The sequence below is a fragment of the Lepisosteus platostomus genome, chromosome 12 (assembly GCF_059453375.1).
Source record: "Lepisosteus platostomus isolate fLepPlt1 chromosome 12, fLepPlt1.hap1, whole genome shotgun sequence".
NCBI lineage: Eukaryota > Metazoa > Chordata > Actinopteri > Semionotiformes > Lepisosteidae > Lepisosteus > Lepisosteus platostomus.
Window position 1 is genome coordinate 37,741,345 of NC_142622.1, and position 24,751 is coordinate 37,766,095.

The following is a 24,751-nucleotide window of genomic DNA, read 5'->3' on the forward strand; positions in this document are numbered from 1 at the left end:
TTTCAAAGAACAAAACTACATTTCTTTGGTATTTTATGTCCATAGATTGGAATAGATTTTAAAAAAGAGCACAAAAAGGAAAATGAAAATTACCAGCTGTTTATTTTGTTTCTAATAATGGACTTACTGTATTGATGGACAGAAGGATTTTACCCTGCCCAGTTAGTTTGATGTGGTTGTACTGTTTATTTGAATCATTCTTGCTTTTATTTACATATAGAATTTAAGATAAAAAACACACATCATTTTTATGTCCTGTATAATATTATCTTGTCACTGATTTATACATTTTCCTTTTAGGATAGCCTATGACACAGGCAAAAGAGATCCTAATACTTTGGGAGAACCTGAAAGAGGGATGACCTCTATGGCTAACAAATTGTTCGAATACTATGAGCAACGTGAAGCTTCTTGAATTGGAAAAAGCTTAAGTGACAATTGCAGAAAATGGGCACTGGAGTTTCTATTACTGGATTCATGCACGGCATCTCAACCCAAATATTTTTGTTAAAAGATTTCAAATATGTAATACTCTATATTAATCCTTGTTGTTTTCCCTCTTCAATGACTAAGTCAAGCACATCTCCAGTGTGAGGCCAATCTCAAAGTAAATTACACAGATTTCTGGGAACACATATAGTAATTATTTTAGCCTGCTGCAACTCCTCTTACTCAAATAAAATCCTTTATTTAACCAGATAAGTCAGTTGAGAATAAATTCTCATTTACAGTGATGACCTGGCTAGCACCATCTGTTCACACAAAATAAAGCATTTCACAATGTATCCATTATACTTGTCTTCATGGTGTCACAATACATTAGAATCTATAGGATTTCCATGATTATACTGTACATTCCGTGTTAGACTCTAGTAAATTCAATACAGCCTAACAAATGTGAGAAAATAGATTCCAACAACCACCCAGTGTATTGCTCTTTGATGTCAGGTCTCTCTTCTATTTCCTTAACACAGACATTGTAATAAAACCTTTTGGAGAAAGCTTATTTTGAGGTTTAGAAGACATGTACGGTATGTTTGCCATCCACTTTGCCCACTGGAGCACTTAGGACAAACTATTTACTTGTAGCAAAAGATTACTTCTTCTGAAAAGCACACAGAATGAGAAAGATTAATCTTAATTGTTACTTATTTCTACTTAACCCTTGTGAACTGAGTCCTCAAAGAACAGAGAATTAAACATTTGGAATGAAATGTATGTCACTTTTGGAGGTTAACTTTAGCATTTCTTCTAATTCCCAAGCAGCCTCCTGATTTTTACCAGAAATCAGGTGACTGATGATGTTTGTAACCTCCTACTCTTACAATTTTGTTCTATATCTCAGACGCATTGATGAACTTAGATCACAAACTCCTGACTTTCAGCTTGAAATCCAACAAACTGTGGAGACTGTAACTGTCTAAATCAAACAGCTACACAATGTAAAAACTAAAAATCATACATTATACATGTAACAATGTAAATAAGAAACAGCTCAAGCAACATTAAAGCTGCCTAAAATGATATATAAAAATATTCCTCACAACTTAGACCATGAATTTTCTTGTTTGCCTTATGTTCTCATTCAGTCATTCACATCCATGCATTTCTTAAAGGATTAATTAATTTTACTTTGTTAAGAAGTTTAATTTATTAAAGGACCTGAAGTCTTTTTTTCCTGATGTTGATAATAAACATAAATATCCAGTTAACATGTACATACAGTATACAATAAAAATATCATCTAAAATACAAGATCTAAGGTCACACCTAATTATTATTCTTCTATGGAGATTTGACTAGTAATTACTTCGAAGTGAGGATTGACTGTCTGTAAATAGGATTTGAGCCCACAAAGGCAATATTAAACCTCAAACTTTATGGTGTGCAGTCCTCTAAATGTGATTTATGTATACATAAGGATATATATTTATGGTGGGTAGCTGTATCAGCATGCATAGGCTGCAAAGGAACAAGTAATAGGTTTATCCCATGCTGAAAAAAGAAGAAAGAATACACAACGTTTCGGCCCTGGAGCCTTCTTCAGGTGTGAGAAAGACAGGGCAGTAGGCAAAGGTAATGTAGCAGGAGAACAAAAGCTGGGAGAGAGGAGGAGCGAGGGGTGGGAGCAGGGGACAGAAAGAGAGGCCAATCAAGAGGTGTGAAGTCAGGATAGGTGTAGAGCGGTGTGAAATTAAACCTACAATGAATAGAGAGAATTTAGAAGAAAAGTAGTCTGTCGTTAAGAGAAGGAGTTAAGGTGTGATCCTAGCTGCAGGATAATTTTGGTTTCTGTAGTCTTTCTGATGTATGAGTTCAGAAAACCGTCTTTGAGAACACAGACGGAGAGATTAGAGCGGTCATGGTCGTCTGAGGTGAAATGAGAAACAGTGGGCTTGGAGAGATCTTTAATCTTCACAGCCCTGACATGTTCTCTGAAGCGGTCTCCGAGTCTCCTTCCTGTTTCTCCAATGTAGATGGCTGGGCATTTACAGCAAGAGATACAGTACATAAGGTTGCTAGAGGTACAAGATGCAATCTGGGTGATCTGGAATTGTCCTGAGGGGCCTATATAAATATATATTTATGTCTTTTCAGAACACCCTCATTTGTAGAAAAAAGTGCAATGGCAGCCCTGTTCTAATGGTCTGAATTTCGTTCTCACCATAAACAGTAAGTTAGTGGAAACAAAGCTACAAAAAGAGGTGCCTGATGTTCACAATATTTTCTCACTGTAAGCATAGTGTGAAGGACATGTCAGTCATGATTCATCCATCACTAAAACCACTTTTGTCCTCGGGGTAGACATTCTCAGCAAGGATTTGAGATCTTATTGGCAAGACACTTGCAAGTATCCTGCCAAACACAGTGAGCAGAGATATTCCTTGGTAAATGCTGAAATTTACTGTATTTCCTTTATTTTCCAATTCTATATTAATTCTCTTTATATTTTTCAAATCCTGCGGTATGTGTCTTTCAGCAGGCATGGAGCAGTGCATAGATGTTGCACGCAAGGTCATTGTCATTTACTTTAGAAGCAGTGGTCACATTCTCTTTAACATCTTTTTCAAAATCTTTAGGAGTTTGTGTTTTGTCCAGGTCCTGCATTGCTGAAAGATGAGGAGTGATCTTGTTGACAGTAACACAAATATTGGCATCCTCTAAGTAAAGTTGTCTGTAAAATGCATTGGTGAAATTGCTTCTGTCAATCAGATCAAGATGGTACCTTCATTTGCTTCTAATAAAATGTGAAATGCCTCTTTGTTTCATAAGTCTCACAAAGTCTGGTACCATCTTCAAAGCGGATCTTAATCTTTTGTACAGATCATGCCAGTTGCTGGTGGCTTTAATCCCTTTCATGTTGAGAATAGTGGATTTAGTAAGTTGTTGAACTTATTTAGGCAAGCTTATTTCTTTTAATGGGAACAACAGATGTTCAAATGCTGTTCCAAAGATTTCCTTATCAATATCCCATGTTTTGTTCTATAAATTTTTGCACAACACGCCAAAGCAAATAGAATCATTTTCAGAATTTTCTAAAGATGTTCAAGTGCACATTGAAACTTTGCACAAGCAAGTGTTAGGGCCCTTCTTTTCAGTGATGTTAAAATGAATTTTGCCTTTTGATTATTTGCATAATAGATTTTGAGGTTGTAATTGGAAATTGGACCTGACAAGGGCATGATCAGTATTACAAACAATATTATACACTGATGGAGAATGCAGTGCATTGTGCATATTTCGGTTATGGATCAAGGTGCGGTCAAGATGATTTTACTGTCCTGAGAACATCATATCTGCTGCTTGTAGAGATATTATTAATGACTGTTTCTAATTGAAAATTGAGCTCATCTTCTTGTTTGGAGTTTGCAAGTGTTGGCTCTTAAATGGACAGAATAGTTTCTGAGTTTGCACTCACCTCCAGCCTCATGGTGCTTTTCATGAACGGTAAATGTACACTAAATACTGGTAATGTACATGGACTGACGAGTAGAACTTGTAACTCACTTCATCTAGTGACTCAGTTATCAAATCTCTTATCTAACCGAAGGCTGTAGTATTAACACCCTGTTGATACTGTATATTTCTCTTGTTGTGGTTCTTGTTATCTGAACAGTTAGTTCTATAATTTGGAGAAATAAACTGGAAAATATTTACACATACACAAACACTCAAAACATTTAGATAAAGTATAATGTGTAGGTACTGTATTACAAATAGCTAGCTTTTTTATCTTCAGAGAACATGTAATATTGATTCAAATAAACGTGTATAATGTGTGTTCAAGAAACAAGAAGAAAAAATAGCACCTGGAAAAACACACATTCGTGTCACGTCTAAAGAAACTGATACTCTCAGAACTCTCAAGGGTAGAGAATGTTGAATTTTCAACAAATCTGAACAAGTGCTTGTATGTACACTGTAGAATGCAAGAACATACCAGATGTTAATATATAGAGGCTAAAGTGCTTCATAATAAAATATTCATTAAAGGTTGGAAAATAATTTATAATAACAATACCCCATATCTCTAGTGAAAGTATTGTTTCACAAAGACGTTCTCTGAAACATTTATTTGTATGCAGAATGTTTTCTTCATACAACCCCTACTGCCAGCTGGTGAAACTACCTTGATTAATAAAGATTATATCAAGAGTAGTGGGAACACTTTTTATTTATAGGCTTTCATATCCTGATTTTTTCATAGATTCAGACTAAAATATATTTGAATGGGAGTAAATAAAATCTTGGAACATTATAAAGGACCCCGTTGAAAAAAAAAGTTTTCACTATCAATTTTAATTACATTGGTGGTATTTTTAACAATAATAATTAACACCGTAGGTAACAACGTGCTTTTCCACAAAATAAACTTTACTGTAGGTCCCCAAGGACTGTATTAATTTAACCAACACCATCTGATGCATCAAAACTACAACATATGTCTAAAGATATCTGGGTTGATTTTGGTAAGGACAAGACAATCCCTTAACCACCCAAGACCAAACATCTGACATTTTGGTTTATTAGAACAAATCTGTAAGTGACTGTTTGATTTTTAGCTTTATTAAGTCAGTGGTTCCCAAACCTGATCCTGGGATACCCTTGTAATCTCTAGTTTTGTCTCAACCAAGGTCTTGATCACAGTTCTAATCAACCTACATTTTCAATCTGAGGCATATTTTTAAATGTATGTTGAGCCCTTAAAATCATTAATATCATTTGTGATTGGTATCAACCTTGTTCCAATTTCTAGGTTTCAGATCTGCCCTCATACAGGTGTGTTTTCTCAAATGAACTCCCAGGATCTCTGAAGATAAGGGGGGATTGCTCATTGTTGAGAATCTGATACATTGCCATTACCCTGCAGTGTCTATTCATGGAAATAGATCGCCAAGTACCAAATGTGAAGAGAAAAATAAGGAAGTAAACCTAATTGAAAACAGCGTGCATTTAGATTTAAATGGGGGGTTATTTTTTCTTTTATCAAGGACTGATTGCATGAAAGGTCAAACAGAAGTCTGAACAAAAAAAGCGAATCAATTAAAGACATCATTTAGCATCGGTGATTAAGAGCTCAATTGGAACGAAAACCAGTGGGCATATGGGTCCCCCGGGTCCAGTCATTTGTTAGTAGCAATTAAAAGAAAGAAAAAAACATTTCGAGCATTGCATTTAGGAGAAAATGGGGAAGTTTTTGTCAACAATGGTTAAAATAAAGGCGGATGCGTTCGTTCTCAGCTCTGTGAGGAACAATGTGTAGGTCGTGGTGCCATACTGTCTGCTTATTTCTGTAGTCTGCTGTTTGCTGTTAGAGTTGCACGTCTGAATTTCTTTTTGATTTGTCTTGACTGCCCCCCACCCCTGGAAATCTGAACAGCACGGCGTCACCAGAATCTTGGAAAAGGGGCGCGGCTTGTAGTTGCAGTGCTCTTAATTCAATTCGCCTGGACGTAGGAGGGCATTCAGAAGCGTGGAACAGCGCTCCGTGTATAGAAGTATAGTATCACTGTGATGGGAAGGGGATCCTATCTGCTTCTGTATTGCGCGATACTTTTATTCTTTCTTCCTAGTTACTACAACTCCGCTGATGCCGAAAATAGGATCTTTTTATAGGGAATGGTTTCTCAACTGTCACCTCCGTCTGTTCAAGGGGACACCGGTACTCTTTTTTTTTTTTGGAGTCGTGTTTTCTGTATCCTGATTTAGTACCGTCGGCTGTAAAAAGAAATGACGGACTGACAAAGAAGACTTCAGGAATTAGTCCCTGAGGAGATAACGGTTAATCACAGTTTTGGATAGTTTCACAAGTAAGTAGAAAAGACAGTTGTCTTAACACTAACTGGCGTAAGTAAACTTTTCATTATACTGAAAGCGAACCTCCAAATTCTGCTACAACACTATTGAGGTTTTAACCCACACATGTATTTTAAATTACACTTTTAGGGTAAGTCAATTAAAGTTAATACGGTTGCAAAATCTGCGTGGTGGTGTGAGATTAATGTGATACATATACATTTTTAAAATTCCCAATACAGTAAAATCTGATACTTCTTTATAAAGTTAATATTGAACCAACGGAATGGCGTATTGAATACAAATGGTACATTGAGATAAAATGGAAATATGCTACTGTATTTGTCCATGTTAGAGTTTGATACTGTAGCACATTTATCCACTTTTTGTCTTTTATTCGGTTTTAAAATTTTATCATCTTTGTCTTGAAGTGGAATTACTGTACGTCTCTCACTGTCATTTAGGTTTTGTGTTCTCTGAATTTAGTCTGTTGTCCATAGTTATCGGTTTACATAGTGTGATGGGGGGAAAAATACCCGTACAAATATCCAAAGAGGGCAAAATTCTTGAAAACGTCCAATTTTAAATATAGTACGATTTTACCAAGCACACGTGGACGAGCCATTTGAACGTGTAAGCCATTGGTGGTTACAAATGTTTACTGTAGATTCAGTGCAAATGATTCAAGCGCACGTCTTTTGTCTCCTCGGGAGAAAAACTGAACTGCACACCGCTAATAGAGTCATATCTGAGTACCAGAGAAGTATCATAGAAGCACAGTAACATTATACATTTAAATGATTTCTCTTTTCTTCAGAGAAACCTGGAAAAACGGAATAAATATACAGCATATCTAATTTCTATCTGTAAATTAGTTGATGACGTTTAAAACGCATACTCATCATGATACAATAACTAAAGGTGCTGTAAAAGACGAAATTATGTTTCTTTTAACAAATGCTGTTGAACTGCAAAATGTTGCGCACTCATTGTTTTGTTTATGTACCACGTTATTCTGTATAGTGCTATTGTAGACACGTGTATGTGAATTATAAGTAATTTCTTTGTACAGTTATTCTTGGAATTAACTTTCAGGAAACGTTTCCTGCCACTTTTCTCAGCAATGGAACATGAACCAAATTCTGAAGTTTTATCACTAGTCTGCCGGACCTTCTACAGGATTCACGGAAGGCTTCTGTACACATATAATGATGTCATCAAATTTAAACAATTCTTTCTTCCTTAATAGTTTACTTGGAGAAATGTGAATTGTGTTTTCCATATCTCACCTCTTACAGTACATTCAGGTTAATCCTAAGAATTAAATCTTAAATCAAGGAAATATGTTGTACCTGTAATCCTAGGACTATTTTTAGAGATTATAGGGAGATGCTATGATCTTGTAACATCTATATATATATATGACAACACTTGAACAGGAAGAGATTTTGTGTGACTCTGAAACATTAAACATCAAGTTTTCCTTTAAGCCCTCGTGAAATAAAAATAATGAACTCTGTGCTTTTCAGAGCAGTTACAGCAGGAGCAACACGATGTATATTTAACTTTTAAGGACTGTTAAATGATTCAGTAACTAACATAGTGAACTCAAGGGAAGGCCTTTTATGAGGCTACTTCTTAAGGATGACTGACAGTGAAATACGTTGACCTGCAATTTCTATAAAATGTTTTTGCTTTGTCTCAAGTTCATATACAAATAAAGAATTAAAAATGACAATCTTCTATAGCAAAATGAAAAGTACAACAGTGTTAGTTTGTCCTGGTTGCTGTGGCTGCTCTTTTTTTTTAAAAACCTTTCAATTATAGGATGGCTTAGTTTTGGCTTTGCTGAATGCAGGAAGGAAAAGGTGTCTGCTAGTCTAGAGGAAATGCTTTGTATGTTTTTTTTTCTACATAAGAAGGGTTCCAAACTAGAGCTGTGTTTATATAGTTCATTTGGTTTTTCAATAGCTAATTGATCCAATTATTTCATTCGACCATTTATTTAAAAGCAACACAATATCTGGAAAGCTTGTTCAATTCTACCTCAACCCTTTGTGTAAAGAAATGCCTCCCATCCTGAGTTTTAAGCTCAGTTCCCTGTAGTTTCCCATACAGTAGTTGGTTTGCAAACAGTGTTTTAAATCTGAATTTGTTTTTCTGACATGAATATGCATTATTTTTTTTCTCTCTGCACATTAGGGATGTTAGCAACATTTCATTTTATAAGATAGTATTTAAGGTATGAAATACATTTTATTCAGTTGAAATTAATCGGAAACATTCTAACAAACATGCCCGCATTGAGTATTACTATAATTTAAATCAGTGTCTTGCAAAAGTGAACGTAGACTTCAGGGATGCACATCGGGAGCTTTTCAATTCAAAGAGTATTTCCTTTACAGTGAGTAAGTGCACTCTGCTGTTTTCCTTTCCTTCACAATGATCTCTACTGTCTTACGGATTTGTGGGTTGTTCAGGTTTAACTTCTTCTATTAGATCATTCACCTCCATCATACAAAGTATGAATCATTTGCGAACTCCTGTCCAAATAGTTTGCGAGAATCTTAAAATCATGTGACGCTAGACGGTCAATAATTCGAAAGAACGCCTTAAAATGCCAAAGGGATTTCTCAAGGCTGAACCTAATGGTGTAGTTCAAATAATTGTGAATTGTCAAATGATGATTCATAAACCTTCATTGTTCCAGCTAGAATTCATCGCCTCTTAATCTTTAGTAATTTGTTGGCCAAAGCATTGATGTCAATGAGTACCACAATACATACAGTAGCTGCAGGTGCAGTGAATCATTATATTGAATTATTACGCAACAACTGTTTTCTTTATAAACATCGCAGGTGCAATCTTTACCATTTTCACTCCTCTTCTCTTTTGTAACGAGATTTGGTTTCAGCAGCCAGTCATGTTGTCTCCTGTAAGGGAGACTTTCAGCCACCACCATGTTTCACCCCAATTAGAAGGGGTCCCATGTGGACAGAGAGCAGAACATATGGGAAAGCCTGTAACTTTAATTAGACAAACAAAAGTATTGCTACAACCTTTTAAATTTCTCCAGTGACTGTGACACATTTGAGGTACGTAAATGGAGTCCTACTGGGAGTAAACCAAACCTTATTACAGCTAATGACCCAAAATTGGAAGGTGGAAAAAATAACTTCCTTGTATCCCAAAAAATAAATTCCCATTTGGGGAAATCCTTGCAGAGCAGAAACAGACTCCATAGATCTTGGCTCCAGAAAGTGTTGTTCAATTAATGCAAAGCCTTTAACAAAATTCAGTAAAACCTCTTGAAAAAGTGTTGTTCACTAAAACCTAACATTTTTAGCATTTCGAAAAATATTAAAATCCTTTAGGTTGGTTTAATTCAGAGATCTTAGAAGTAAGGAAAATGAGAAAGCTATGAAGGAAATTTTGCATAAAACAGCCAGACTTTTATGAGTTGTAAACCATTTTATGTGGCTTAATTCAAGCAGATTTATGTTTGGTAGATTACTTATGCATGATGTCTAGATGAGGGATAAATACATTGGTGTTATACTGCCAAGTTGTCAAAAAGAAGGTTAATAATGAAGTACATGAGGAATAAATGCCTGCAAGACTTTTGAGTCAGTGATTATTATCACTTCTTTTGACTGTGATTATGTAGTTATGCAAATTGAAATGTGACCACAAATGTGTCAATAGACCGGGTCTAAAGTTTAACAAATCGAAGCAAATGCTTTATTACAGAGAATTCAAGGCTTTTTCCAAGTCTGAATGAGATCCTTTTGGGGGAGGCCTGTATACAAAACACTTGGGCCCAGTTTGAGGGAGCTGATCTGTAATTGCAGAGGTCAGTCAGATTTGAAGAAGACAGCTCCCAGAAGATGATCCTGTACTGCAAAGCAATTAGTGCAAGTACTCGGGTCGTTGCAAAAGTGTCAGAGCTATCATTATCATTGATTATTAAATCAGTGAAGAAATTCTTCTGTTCTTTAAATTAAACAGTGTTTTTTGCCTGTATAAAAAAATGCTGTAATGGTAAATGATAAGCTGGTTTGATGTTTTAGGTGTATTCACCATTTAATATCAGTTGTATGTTTACAGTACAACTGAGTTTTATGCTATGCTTAGAATACAAACTACTGAACATGTTTGGGAGAGATAGCTGGAGTTTTTTAGCCTGATATAATCAACATGAAGCATCAGTAGTTACATAATATGTATTCTAGGTCATGGATGGACAACCTTCAGTTCTCAGGGACCAGAGTCAAGCAGGTTTTACAGGTGTTTTTGGCTGACAATTGATTAATGCCAAAAACATGGCCTTTGGATTTGACTTTTTATTATTTAGGTAATTAAGATGAGAAGTGGAAATTAAAAATAGAGAACACTACTACAAAACTACTGGAGTCTAAAGGACTGGAATTCCCCATCTCTCATGTAGACCATCCTTATAACGAAGACGGATATTGTTACTTAACCAAGACGTATTATGTCAAGTCTATAATGTCAAATGCCTGATGCAGTGCCTTGGTGTTTATGCTAAAAACAAATGTAATTTCTCCATTGTGGAGGACTGCATTGAGCTATGTGAGTTTTGAAACAAAATTGTGCTTTTTGTCTTTCCCGATTTTGGAGAATTAACTTTTATGCCATCTAGTGGAGAACTCTCAAGGCTATGCAATACAAAAGACATGACAAGAAGGGGAAAAAAACCTACATGAACTCAAATGGGAGATAGTACTTGTAAATCTGTAATATTCGAATGTGTCTGCTAGTTTAAGTATAAATATACAGTATGTTTGATTAACACACAAAATGTTAAACTTCAAATTTAATTAATATATGTGAACTATAGCTTTTTATATACTTTACATATAGTACTTTAACCCAGATAGTTATGGAATTACAATTTGTGAATGTCTGGTTCATAATTTGTCACTCACGTGTGAGCCTTACTTTTAAGCTGGGCGCTACACTTGAGTGTCAGTGTTAAATGGGTGTTGTGATAGGGAACAGGATATTACTTATTAACAAATAAGAGACATACATGTGTGATAAGCAAGAAACATTTAAAAAAATATATAAAGTAAACTATACGTATAATTGTCCAAATTAAGCAGGTTAATAGCTGTGGGAATTAAAAAAAATAACATAGTTCTATTGCACTTGAATCTAGGTAGTTTAAATTGACACCCAGATGGAAATAACTCAGATTCACTGTGTAAGGGGTGGCCATGTCAACGATTATATTTGTCTTCCACACTATCTGTTTGAAGTAGATGTCCAAAAGCTCTAGCTGTTGTAGGCAATCAAAATGATTGGTGCATGTTCACAATCCTGCTCAGTCTGTTTTTATTGAGGTTACCAAGCTAGGTTACTGCAGGGAATGTTAGGATAGAATCAATGAAAGTTCTATAGAACATGTTATACAGCAGTACACACATTAAAAGAGCCCTTTTGGAAGGGCACCAAATATGTAAATAGCCATAACAGGCCATTGGCAACCACTGCCTATTATTTTTGAGCACACAAGGCATATTTCTTTTCTGGTTGTTTAATCTAATTCCAGTGCTGGGATAAAGAACAGCAGAAATGTTATTTACAGAAAAGTAATACCTTGTCTTAACCTTGTCTGTGAGGTCAAAATTTGCTGCATTAGACGTGGACAGAAAGTTCTGTTAATTATGGAGCAGCTGAGCAGATGGTTCGGGGAGGGTTTGTAAATTGCAAAGACAAGTGTTGGCACTGGAGTTATGGTTAATCTGTTTTACAACTTTGGTGGCTGGAATAGAATCTGACAAAGGTATAAGCTTCTTAAACTCAATGGCACGCATCTCACTGTGTAGTGGTCTGTAAATCTATGTTTACACACTTAACATTTACCTCGTCTACTATCTGGAGTTTTATTTATGGAGTACACATAGTGTAGGCGCTCTAGTTATCTTCTTCCGTATTCCTAATGTATAATGGTTGAAAACAGCAAGTTGTCAATATAATCCAATTTAATGTACAGTAATCAAAACAAATCTATGGACCAAGATATATTTGCTGGTTGATATTCATCTGTATTCAAGCAGGCTAATGGGATTGTTTAGCAGATTTGTGACTTCTTTTCCCAGAGATGATGTTTTTGCTTAAGGATTAGACATTTTCAACCTCAGATTGGAACATTTTGAATTTCCATATTCAAAATATTTATCTGTAAAGACTTAAAGGTTGTAATTTTTCATAGTGAGTCAACTGCCTCATGAATAAAATTACATCTTTGTATTTCTGGATAAAAAGGCTTATTTCTTTAATAGGTGTTGTTTTGTTGTAATGGATTTATTGTACATCTCCAGCAATTCAAAATCACTGGATCAGAATGCACTTACAGTATAAGTCTTTAATGTAAGAGACCTAAGGTACAGGTATAGGAGTCATTGTATCATATTACTCAAACCTACACATTTGAAAGTGCAGTTCCTTAAATGTGAAATTCAGAAGGTTATACTGTATAAGAAGTACATAAGAAAAATAAACACTTTAAGTCCAAACGTATTTCTTGTGAATAAATAATATAATGTATATATGAAATCAATTCAAGTGAAATACTATTCAATACTACTCAAAATGTTGGAAGGTAATTTTTGGGGGCATTATCTGGATGTTCAGAAAAAAATTTGAATGGTTTATATCTCTGTTTTTGTTATGGATGTAACCATTACTTCTGTTAAGTAAATGAATATGTGGTCAGTGCATAGCTATTTGTAAACGTTTTCTTAAGTTGGAACTGAATGGCGAAACATCATGTGATTTGATTTTTGTCCAAAAATAGTCATCCCAAATAACAGCCTAAATGTAATTGTAAAATACAAACGTTTTGTCTAAATCCCCAGTAAAACAAAATAGTACATTCACTTGGTTGATAGTTTACTTTGTTAAATGTTATTTTAGTTTTCTGTTTTGTTTGCGAGTTGGATATATTTTTAAACATGCACTTACTTTTAGAAAACCATAAGGTACATAAGTAGCCTTTCTGTGGATGTTTTTTCTAAATATTTCACTGGGTGTACAATTTCAAATAAGAAGAGCACCTTCAAGTACCTTAATTTGCCTGTCTAGAAATAAAAATTTGTTTTTGCATTAAAATGGAATATGTACATTTTATTGGAAATGGCAGAAAATAAATCACTTGATAGTTTGAAAATGAAAACGTTTATGTTTGATGTATTGCATAATGTTGACAACTCCATTTGACCTCTTTGGTTGATATGTTCAACAGTGTAACAGTCTAACCAAGATCGCCGATGTTTGCCGTTATAAATGAATCCATTTTGTAGTCGGTGAACTTTTCGATTTTTATTTTATGACTCATTTTTCATGTTTTTATATAGAGACAGAGTTTTGGAAAGCTGTAATCTGTTCCATTTATGAGAGAATTTATTATTTATGATGCTGTGGCCTTAATGATCAGACTTCAGTCCTGGTTGCTGGAAGTGTGTTTTGTGTGTCTGCTCCACAATTATAGAACATTTCACTTTTATTTTTATTGGGATCATCACTGGAATAATCTGTGACGCAAAATGCAAAATGTACAAGACTGTGATTAGACCTGTACTACTATATGGAGCTGAATGCTTGGCAGTTGGAAAGAGGGAAGAGAACTTGATGAGAAGAACTGAAATGAGGATGTTGAGATGGATTCTGCAGATTTCAATGAAGGATAAGATCAGAAATGAAGAAATCGGTAGACGATGTAGGGTGGTGGATGTGGTTGAGAAGATGCGAGAGGCGAGGTTACGGTGGTATGGACATATCATGAGGAGGGACGTTGAGGAAGTAACAAAGAGGGTAATGGAATTTGAGGTGGAAGGTAACAGAGCAAGAGGCAGGCCTAGAAAGAGATGGATAGATTGTGTGAGAAAAGATATGGAGGTACTGTATGTGAAGTGAGTGAGGAAGATGTGCTCGACAGAGACAAATGGAGAAGAGCAACCAAAGCAGCTGACCCCAGGACAGTCTGGGACTAAAGCTGTGAAAAAGAAGAAGAAGAAGAAGAAGAAGAAGATCACTGGCTAATTATTAACTTAAATTAGGTTATGCAGCTTTCTACCACTGGGCCCTTTTAGTGTGTAATATTTAACATCACTTTATTAACCCTTTACAATTTCTTGCATTAGGAATTATCTTTTCGCATACCCCAGCTTGCTCTCCATGAGACACACAGACAGGGAGAGAGCCTGGGGTCAGAGCACAGGGTCAGCCATTGTACAGCACCCCTAGAGCAGTTGGGGTTAAGGGCCTTGCTCAGGGGCCCAACGGAGTAGGATTCCTCTGCTGGCTGCGGGATTTAAACCGGCAACCTTCCAGCCACAGATCCTTAGCCACAGAGCCACCCCTCCGCCCGTAAATATTCTGTGTCTTTTCCCCATTTCTTTGTCATCGCCTCAGGATGTAACTGTATTTTCTGTATCCAATTTTTCATACTCAGTCATGTTTTTTTACTTGCATTGGGTGACTTATCTATGCAAAAACAAAAAAATGCAATTAATATCACTAAAAGTAAATACCTGTATGTGAAATGCAATATGTAGTTAAGAAAAGTTCCAAAGTCTTATAACAAAAAAGTAGACTCCCAAGTGCTACATTGGTTCAGTGTTCCAATAATTCTAAAATGGTATTGTAATTAGTTGTATAAATTAGAATACAGTCTAAAACTCTAATTCATCATTCTAATATGTACTCGGTATAGCTATAAGGAGGGATAAAGTCTTCTACAGAGTGATTTTCTAATGAAATCAACTTTTTAATGTATCATCTTGTCTTTTTTGGTTTTCACTGTGTATGGCTAATACATTTGCTTTTCTTGGCCTTTCATGTCTTCCCTATACATGTATATACAGACCAAACCATTTAAAAGATTTTCTGAAAATCCTGTGGACAAAATCTGTTATGCATTCATAGGAAGGGTACAAAAAAGTGTTAAGGTATCATCTACTAGTTCTTTGAATCTGTCGCCATGGAAATTTCATTGCGTTATCCCCTTGAACAATCCATGAAACGAATCAAATACATGTCACTCTGCTTGCCAGATTTCAGGGTCCAGGAACTAAACCACTGTGAGACATTGTTAGGTTGCACTGGTAGCAGTAATTGGCATTCTGACTAGATAATATGAATCCAATGACCAGCCAATGAAAGGGTGAGCTACTGTACTTGCACAACATCTCAGCAGTCAGCTGTTCTTCCATATGACTCTGGTATTTTTGTCTTTCTTTGGTTGATGAATGAGGACCACTGAGTTTCCAGAAGAGGAAGTTATTTGAGTTATTTGGTGAAGATCAGGTTTTTTGTATGCAATTATAGAAGGGCATATTCTTTCATTTCTGTTTTATAGATAATAAAAACTGGATCTGGATCATGTTCGATTTAAACATTATTAGTCATAATGCACACTCCTAAATTGTACTCACTGTTATCGGAGACATATAAATATGTAACATGTAACCAAAAACCTGTTGTACAGCAAGAATGACAATTTTCTGAATGCAAGATTCAATTCAGTGTTTAAATGTAAGATTTCAATAAAAATAAATAGAATTAATTAATAAATAAAATACATTCATTTCATTTTAAGAATTAATGTTTCTAGAAATGTTTCCGGTCAGTCAGAACATCAACTGTTGTTTGCAGTTAAGCAAGATATTTCAAGATAGTGAAATTATTAAATTATTCAGTAATGTGAAGAATACCAGTTGTGTGACTTCAGACAGTGAATACTTAAAAAGCTTTTCCATATTCAATCTTCTTAACTTAAAACTCTAGAATTTTGAAACAATATGAGTTGTATTATGATTATGATTTATTACTAGCTCCTGAGTATTTTTATTACAAGTACATAGTGTATTCTCTTAACCCACATCTTCCTTTCAAAGAAAATCTATAGTTAAGTATTTCTTTTTAGAACTGATCATTTATATTTTGAGAATTATGTCCAAATGGATTAGTGATGTTGGAGCAAACTGAAGTTTGCTTTGTGCATGAACAACTAATAATATGCAAGGGTGTAAGGTCTCAATTCATATTGGCAGAACCTAAGGACAAGTCATGGGAAAAAAATACTTGGAAATAATTTGAAATTAGTAGGAATCTACAGGTGGGGTGTGCATTGTCATCTACAGGGTACCAATAATATGTATCTCCTGCTTTATGAAAAAGTCAGATTAAGGAGTTAATCACAACGGCTGTAAACATCAGAGGCTTTTAGTGAATATTGTAGGAAGCTTCATTGTCAGAAGAACAGATGCATACAGCTGATTTATTGCACAGAAGACACAATGTAATATCCCACACAGAGCTTATTAATATGAATCCCTAAAAAAATTGTTTCTTGCAAAGAATTGCTTTCTATGTGTTGCTTTATATTGCATCAGAACTAATATGAAAGATACCCATATGTAGTATCTTTGTGTTAAAAGACACTTCCTTGATGCAGTATTGACTTGAGTAGAGTTTATTAATTAAAAAACAAACTCGCATTGTTCCAGCACTTTATTTTCTTAAAACCAAGAAAGCTTTGACAATCTATAAGTTGTAACTGCGTCATAACTAAAGGCACACACTGAAGTGCTTTGACTTGTACTGCTCAGCAGTTACGTTTCATCTTTGATTCTGGTGGAGCTTTAAACTTGAAGAAGACAGGCGATGGAGATTTTGCTGAAGTGGAAAAAACAATTTGTAATGTTCTCTGTTGTGTGACTGGGAGTTTCAACCTAGGTTACTTTTCACTGAAAAGCATAATACACAGGGGAGAGCTGGAGAGAAAGATAAGCAAAGCTACTTTTAATACACTGTAAGACAATATGTTTGATAAATATGATCAACGTTGCTAATGCAGGCTTTGGGCTAGACATTAAAAAGTGTGGCGTGAGCATTGCACAGTATCTTGTTTTGGGTTTTCTTCCAAATACTTGTAATCCTATCTTCTGAAACATCTATCAGATATGGTGAAACGCTGTGTGTAACCCTGCCATTTCCCCTATCTCTTTATTAGTTTCCTACCAGAGCCAGTACATCCTGGTACAGTATGTTGAAATCCTTTAGTGACGTGGAGGGCTGTCATTCTGAACATTTCTAGCTTGCAGTGACCTATTCTCAGAAGGACAAAGAAAAATCAACAACAAAAAACACACAGTAGTTCAGCAGGGTTAATATTTTTTAAACATTTATATAGTTGAGAGCAAAGTTCAGCCTATGAGAACTGTTTTTTTTCCAATTTTTATTAGAAAGTGAATATCTTTTTACGTAGCCTGTCAAAAATACAGATGGCAAAATAGCATTTGTGAATTTTATTATTTTTATAAATGACAGTATTCTTTACTTACTGCTTAGCTTTTAGCTTGAAGCCTGCATTAACAGTGTTAGTAATTACATAATTATATTCATGGGAACCATATCCTACAGTGTATTAAAAGCTGCTATGCATGTCTTGTTTGTTCGTGGACATTACACTTTACAGTAGAAAATTAGATACACAGAAGTCCATACTTATATTATTGATATCCATAGGAAATGTGATTGATTGGAGAACAGCAAAACACTAATTGTTAATCATGGTCATGATCATTCCCTGAAGGACCATGCCTGAGGGTGAAAAGATTTTGCATTTGTTAGTATTTTTTAATGGCTCAGTTCTAAAATCTTTAATGTGAAATTAAAATGCATACAGTACTAAGAAGCTATGATTCATCACTAATAAGCCTTCAAATCCTTTAGCTCAAGTAAACATACAGAGGATATGGTGGTATATTTCTAAATGCCATTTCGACCTTGTTTGTGGTTGATACTGTTAAATTTTTACAGGAGCAATAGGCAGTTGTTTGTTTTGTGAAACAATAGCAAAATGGTGTGAAACTTTATGTGCTGTATATCTTGACATAACGGAGTGAAAATGAAAAAAGCACAGGTGATGCTTACTGGTTGATGCTGCTGAATGTATCTGGAGCACAGCACCTTGATGATCTCTTTTTCAGGGTTTATTTAAACTGTGTGAACTTAAATTAACAGCTTTGGGAGTTGCTTGGTATGTATTGGAAATTCATGATCTAGAAGTTTCTGAAAGTATCCACAAGAAAGATAAAATATTTTAATCCTATCAAGTACCTACAGTAATTGCTCTTACCTAAACTGATTCCAGAGCATTGATACATAATCTATAAAATATATGGAACATATCAGAAATAACATGGTGACAAAAAAATAAGTATTGTAGATGAGGTCTTACAAGTGGATTGTACATTTCTAACATCTCGTTTTAAATTCTGAGCTTTTAACTATCTTTTTTTTCTTTACCTTACCTCTGCTTCCCCACATTACCTAGAAGATGGATTGGTGTCAACATAAATATCTAAGCCTTTTTTAAAGTAGCCTCTTCTAGCTCTGCATTTCCATACTTGTAGTTACACAAAGCCCTATATTTATATTAAATGTCAATAGGTAGGTGTTTGCCTTGTGTTAAATTTTGTCCAAGTCTTTCTGAATTTGCTACTTTATGAAACGTTTATGAAACCACCTATTTTGGTCTCGTGAAATCCGAGATGGCTACTAACTATACCAGAATCTAGATCATTGCTATAAACAACAGTGAACATAGTACAGATCCCTGTGGTATTCTGCCAATTACATGACTGCCGTTTGAACATTCACTCCTCATTGCTTTGAACAATATGAAGTAGAAACAAATTAAACCTTTTATAGTTCAAAACAAGTTACCACAGTTACTTGTTAAACACAAGTCAACCACACAGAACACACAGAAATTGCAGTATTTCTTGTTGGGAAAACACTTTATTTAAACATAACACTGATGGTTAGTTCAAAAGGTTGAGTCCCAATCAGTGTTACTGTACTTCCTTTGTGCAGTAGTCTTTCAGAGTCTGTCACAATGTAAATTAAAATCGAGTTTAATGTCACATTTTTTGATGAATATTAGAATGTAATTGTTGAAATTGGCCTACATATTGTAGACAGTATATAAGTAATATGAAATACTTTTTTCTCCTTGAATAAACTTGTTCAACCCATTTTATACCACAATGACTACCTAATTTATTCACACAACTACTAAACTTTCACTATAGTCACAAAAATTAATTTGTTTGCATTTTTATTATTTTTGGTTTAAGAATAGCTTGCAATCTTTTCTCTTAAGATAAATACAATACTTTATTCTTTCATTCTAAAACTTACTGTAGTTCATCCTATACATCCAATGTAATTGGGAAGATTATTTTTTTTCTAGTTTTATTTATTTTATTTAAACTGCCTTTTGCAGGTTTTAATCTTTTTGTAAATGGCAGAATGTCTTACATTTCAAGTCTTATCTGATTTTTTTTTTTTGTCTTAGAATATCCCTGTGCATTTATCTGTTAATGTTGTCTACTGTTACTACGTTGTCCACCACAAGCATCACCTCCATGTTTCATGGTAATTGTGGACACTTGTTCACAATTCAAAAAATTCAAATGAAACTAATTTGGATGGAATGAGTTCGAAGAAACAAAACCTTTTGCTAGTATTATTAGCAAAACCTATTTTTTTCTTGTTGGCTGCACCGATAAAGGCCTTTTTATAGTGAGCAGATCGTTTAATATTATTTTTCATTTTATTCTTTGGCTGTCGTATTCAACTGGCTCTTTTACACTGTCAGAAGAAGTCAGGCTTCTCTTTCTCCTGACCTGGCAAAAATCGTTGAGTCTTATTTCTCTGTCACGCTCTTTTGCCCTCTGTTATTGAGACTGTGTATGTTTCTGTAATATTGAGTGTACTATGCTGTTTTCAGCTTTTGTTCTATTCATCGTTATATCAGTTCCTTAGGTTAAAGGCAGTTATCATTTTACCATATGAAAACCATATCATATAATTCATCGTCATTAAACACCTGGTACAAGTGTTTTTAAGAACTTTCCTTTGGATTATACAGTACATCTGCTTAAAACAGTTTCCCTATGGAGATTTATTTGCTTTTGTTGCAGAATACTTTTCCCAGATCCTGAATTATATTCTGAAACCCTGTATATTCTAAAAATGATACTGTATGTGGCATATCTAGCATGATACATTCTGTCTCTAGGCGAGATGTCGTTTTGGGAGTATCATATGATGAAGAGCTAGTGTAAGTTTTAGGTTGTGTGCTTTTTTAAAAAGCAAAGATCTGTTTTAAAAGCTACAGAAGAGCATTGCTGCCACCATGGAAAGAAAAATTAATGTGGTATCGAAATTATGGAAAAAAATGATCTTTGAATTACAATATTGTACATTATCTCAGAATTACAAGATACTGATGGTCATTTGAGTGTATGAACAGTATATATAAATAACATTGTGCAATGACAACATCTAAAACCTACTGATAACTCAGCTGGAATTTTGGCTTTAGTGTTAGTGACAATGACCAACACAGTAGAATGTGCATAGAGTTACTTTACTGGTTTATCCATAATGAAATGTTAAAATTTGTACCTGATGTGACCGCAATCATCATAACCATGAGGTCACTCACAAGTCACTTGATTATCATATTTTGTATGGGAGAATTTTCTCTTGTAAATACAAGACAATTTAGTATTTCCTAAATAACAAAATAATATACTGTCTCATAATAACAAGATCATTTTCTGGTAATTACCAGATAACACATGAAATTTATTTTTTTACCTTGATGGTAGCAAAGCACTTCCATTAAAAAAAGCAGTTGGGAACCTTATGTTTTAAAGGTAATGATTTCAGTACTATACCATTAGTTATCTGCTTTTTAATGCATCAGTTCATACAAATTCAAGTCACTTATTCGTAGCATTTATTATTAAAAATTGAATTCTGATCTGAGTGCAAGTGGATATAATAAGATTTCTTCAAATTCAAGTAAAATATCTCAGTCCTTCTAATTAAAAATGGCTTTTAGCTGTTAGAAATGTTCATCCTATTACCGTCTCCTGTTACTTTCATTTCTGCGTTAATCAAAATTTACCTGCGCAAATTCTGGACTCTCACTTTGGATTTTTGTTTTGAGTTTTTTGCCTAAATTGAAGCATTTATTAAATGTGATGTTTTTTTAGTAAACCAAGCAAAGCTTCTCTTGTGGTATCGGTTTCATATAATAAGGAGCATAAGTAAGGCCTTAATAGAGGTAAATTAAGTAAAGACCTAATAATAGGTTTATTTTGAACTACTTAATTGTGTTCAATTCCTTTACCTGTTGGAGATTGTCTTTTAACTGTTGCCTAATAAGTTACTTCAAATCTCCAAGCTTTAAGTAGAAATAGGGCTGTCAAAGGTTCCAACAATGTAACTTTTTGGTTCAATATAGGATTCATTTAACTAAAGAGCTTATTGAAAACCAAGTGTGTAGGTGCCCATGAACAGCACTGGGACCTTGTAGTTTAAGGTGGCTGATTGTGAATAAACAAGATCTACGGCAAAACCTTTTTTTTTTTCTAACACGTATACAGTACAGCACTGAAGACATAAGGTGTCTGGCAAATATTGTATTCACATTTGTATAACAGTGAATAGATTGAATGTATATTATGCTATAAATGAGAAATGTATCCATTATAATTTATTCTATGTGTGGGAGAATCTCGTATGTGAGATTTGTTTGTTACTATGCACTTCTATTAGGCAAGTGTTTTTTACACTCATCAGTTTGGTCACACCTCATCAAACCCCAAGCTACCCTCATAACTATATTTCATGCCGGTGTTCATCACTAAAAATACGAACGGAATGCTTCTGGTTTAGAAAAGAGCCTACAAGTACAAAACAATCTCACTGTAACAGGTGCTGAAGTATAACAAAGTAAAACACGGGCTAGAGTAGGAAAGCGTTTCATTGTCAGATGGTAATCTAGAATAAATTCATTGGAAGTAGCAGTTCAAAGAAATGTTTTTTTTTTTAATTACAACAGCATGAGACGAATGTGAATGGAATTAGAAGCTTTTACAAGGCACCCAGCCTCTTTAGGTTCTCCGTCTCTCTCCCAGGGAGACAGAACAAGCAAAGATGCTATAAAAATATAACTTGTTTAGTCTTACTGACAATTTCGTCACTGTTGCTAAGTAACCCTAAGTAAAATGCAGCTGTAAACTTTCTGTCTTTCTGTCTCTTGGTGCTTGTGAAATGTGAAAGCTCGATGGTCCCACCCTCAATATCGGGCTGCTCCTCACCCTTGTATTCCTAAAATAAAAGGTTCATGTTTTTTTAAGCTACAGATGCTTAAAGCAGGTGGCTCTAATAAACTTCATTTTTTACTACAGAGTATAAAGCAAAAGGCAACTCCACAGCATTGAATAGCATAGGAATAAGTCGTGGCATAGTCATAGCAGTATTTAAAAAATATTTGTAGTATTTTTCCAGTTGAATGCAAAGATGTAAGATGTATCATTCATATATTGCAGTATGTTCAGTATATTACTAGATTTTTTTTAAGTCATTCAAGACAAGTTTTACCCACTGATGTGAAAATTGCAGAAGTAGTATCACTCACAAAACGTGGCAGAGCTACCTTTGCTATACGACAGGTCTCACCTGAATTGCATTTTAAGCAAATCCTCTTTTTTAGGAATTTTTGCTGACTGAAGACTCAATATAGACCTTCAATGCAGCAGAAAAAGGATACAGAAAATGCCCTCTATTATTCTCAAGGTCAGGGTATCCTATTGCCATACAAAAGTGTCCAGTGTTTAATCCAATACAGTTAATTCTACCTATGGTCTTCTAATTCTTGAAGTTTTAACTTACAAAGAAATTTTACAATTTTGGGACCAATGTTTTATGGTCACTAAATTCTGTAACCCAGAGATGATCTTCAGGGACTTGGCCATAACTCATGATGTTGACCAACTCCTCTAACCCTGAAGCAATATGAGTGCAAGAACTCTGAGGTCTGAGCTTTAAGAGTGCCATTCTAATTTTGTAATATTTCAGATGATTTTTTTTCACAAAAGCATGGGAACTTGAGCATGGTGAAAAGCACATAAGATATACAGTAAACATGATAACATAGGGCATATTATTTTATTGCAATAATTACAGTGAACTACAACCAAGAGAGAAGACGGCAGATAAAACAGAGATTAATTTACTTATGAAAAGTACTTTATACAGGAGATATAAAGTGTACACAACTTTGTGGATTACATGCAAAACAGCAGGCAGGAAGTTGATAAATTATTAACGCATGTTTTATTTCTAGTCCTCCCAGTTTGAAGTTCCAAGTAACAAATATATAATCACAGTCTCTCAACCACAAGTTTAAAGAAGTAATATATCAAGTCTGATAATGGAATTAAATGGAAGATTATAACCCATTATGCAAGCAGTAAAGGAATGTACATGAGGTGCAGTGTGAATTGTACCAGGAATGCTCACATGATATAATAAGAAAAAGAACTTTGCACGAAGCTGACCTGACTACTGCTTCTACCGCTCAAGAAGACAAACAAAACGTAAATATCAGAACAGTACATTAATGGTTTTGATATTCATCAAAAATATAAGCTGCTTTAGCTTATGAATGAGTGTGCACATAAAAGGATATTTTATCGCACTCTGGCATAAATGTTACTGATATTTAGATATGATTTAAGAAACAAGACACTCAAAAATATATTTCTAAACTTAAAGGATTGGCTGGGATTAATAACTGATCTGATCATTGATCTCCACAGCTTTCTTTGGAACCTATGTCATAACTCCTGTTTTAACATGTCAAATACACACACTAATGGTGGAGGAAGTGTGTTCCATCCAATATGTGAAGTACTTTGGGATCCTGTGAGATGAAAAGGGCTATACAAATGTAAACTGTGTGTTACAAACTACCACACCTATTACAGTGTCACCTTTTAACCCAGTAAAAGCTGGCTGATAGTAATGAATATGTTTTTGTCTTTGTCTTGTACTGTACTTTAAAGGAATAAATTTAAGGTTTATTCCGTGCTAAAAAGAGTAGAAAAACAGCATTTTGGCTATGAGGGCTTCACAGCCGAAAGGTTTTTGTTACTTTTTTTTCCTCTTTTCAGCATGGAATAAACCTTTAACATGTTCCTTTGCAACCTACGCATACTGACGTACCTACTTGATATAGGTATTATACGACAATTGTTTCTATCGCATGAGCACATAAAGTATGCGAGAATTACTAAGTCATAATTACGAGAGAATTTTCTAATTAGTAACTCGCTTTTTGTTGTTTGCAATAGGAGCATACGGAGAGTGTATGTGGAAACTTGCTGCAAAATAATAATAATAATAATAAAAATTCTAGATGTGGTCATAAGATTAATGAATGTTGATCACAGTTTTTATTACCTTTTTTAAAAACAGAACTAAATTAGTAATTTAAAGTGTCATAATGCAATAATTTATGTCGACTTAATGACATAAATGTGTAGTATATTACACT

At 34.6% G+C, this 24,751-nt stretch overlaps 1 protein-coding gene across 3 annotated transcripts in view; it reads left to right on the forward strand.

Moving 5' to 3' along the window:
- Positions 1-5,942: 5,942 nt before the first annotated feature.
- Positions 5,943-24,751, forward strand: part of LOC148651501 (CMP-N-acetylneuraminate-beta-galactosamide-alpha-2,3-sialyltransferase 1-like) — a 52,970-nt gene continuing 34,161 nt past the window's right edge. For 2 of the 3 annotated variants that reach the window (XM_088601873.1, XM_088601875.1), the window contains exon 1: positions 5,943-6,311. The gene's annotated coding sequence lies outside the window, so the exon portion shown is untranslated. Of the gene's footprint in view, positions 6,349-24,751 lie in introns of all 3 variants that reach the window. The other variant, XM_088601874.1, reaches the window with a different exon arrangement.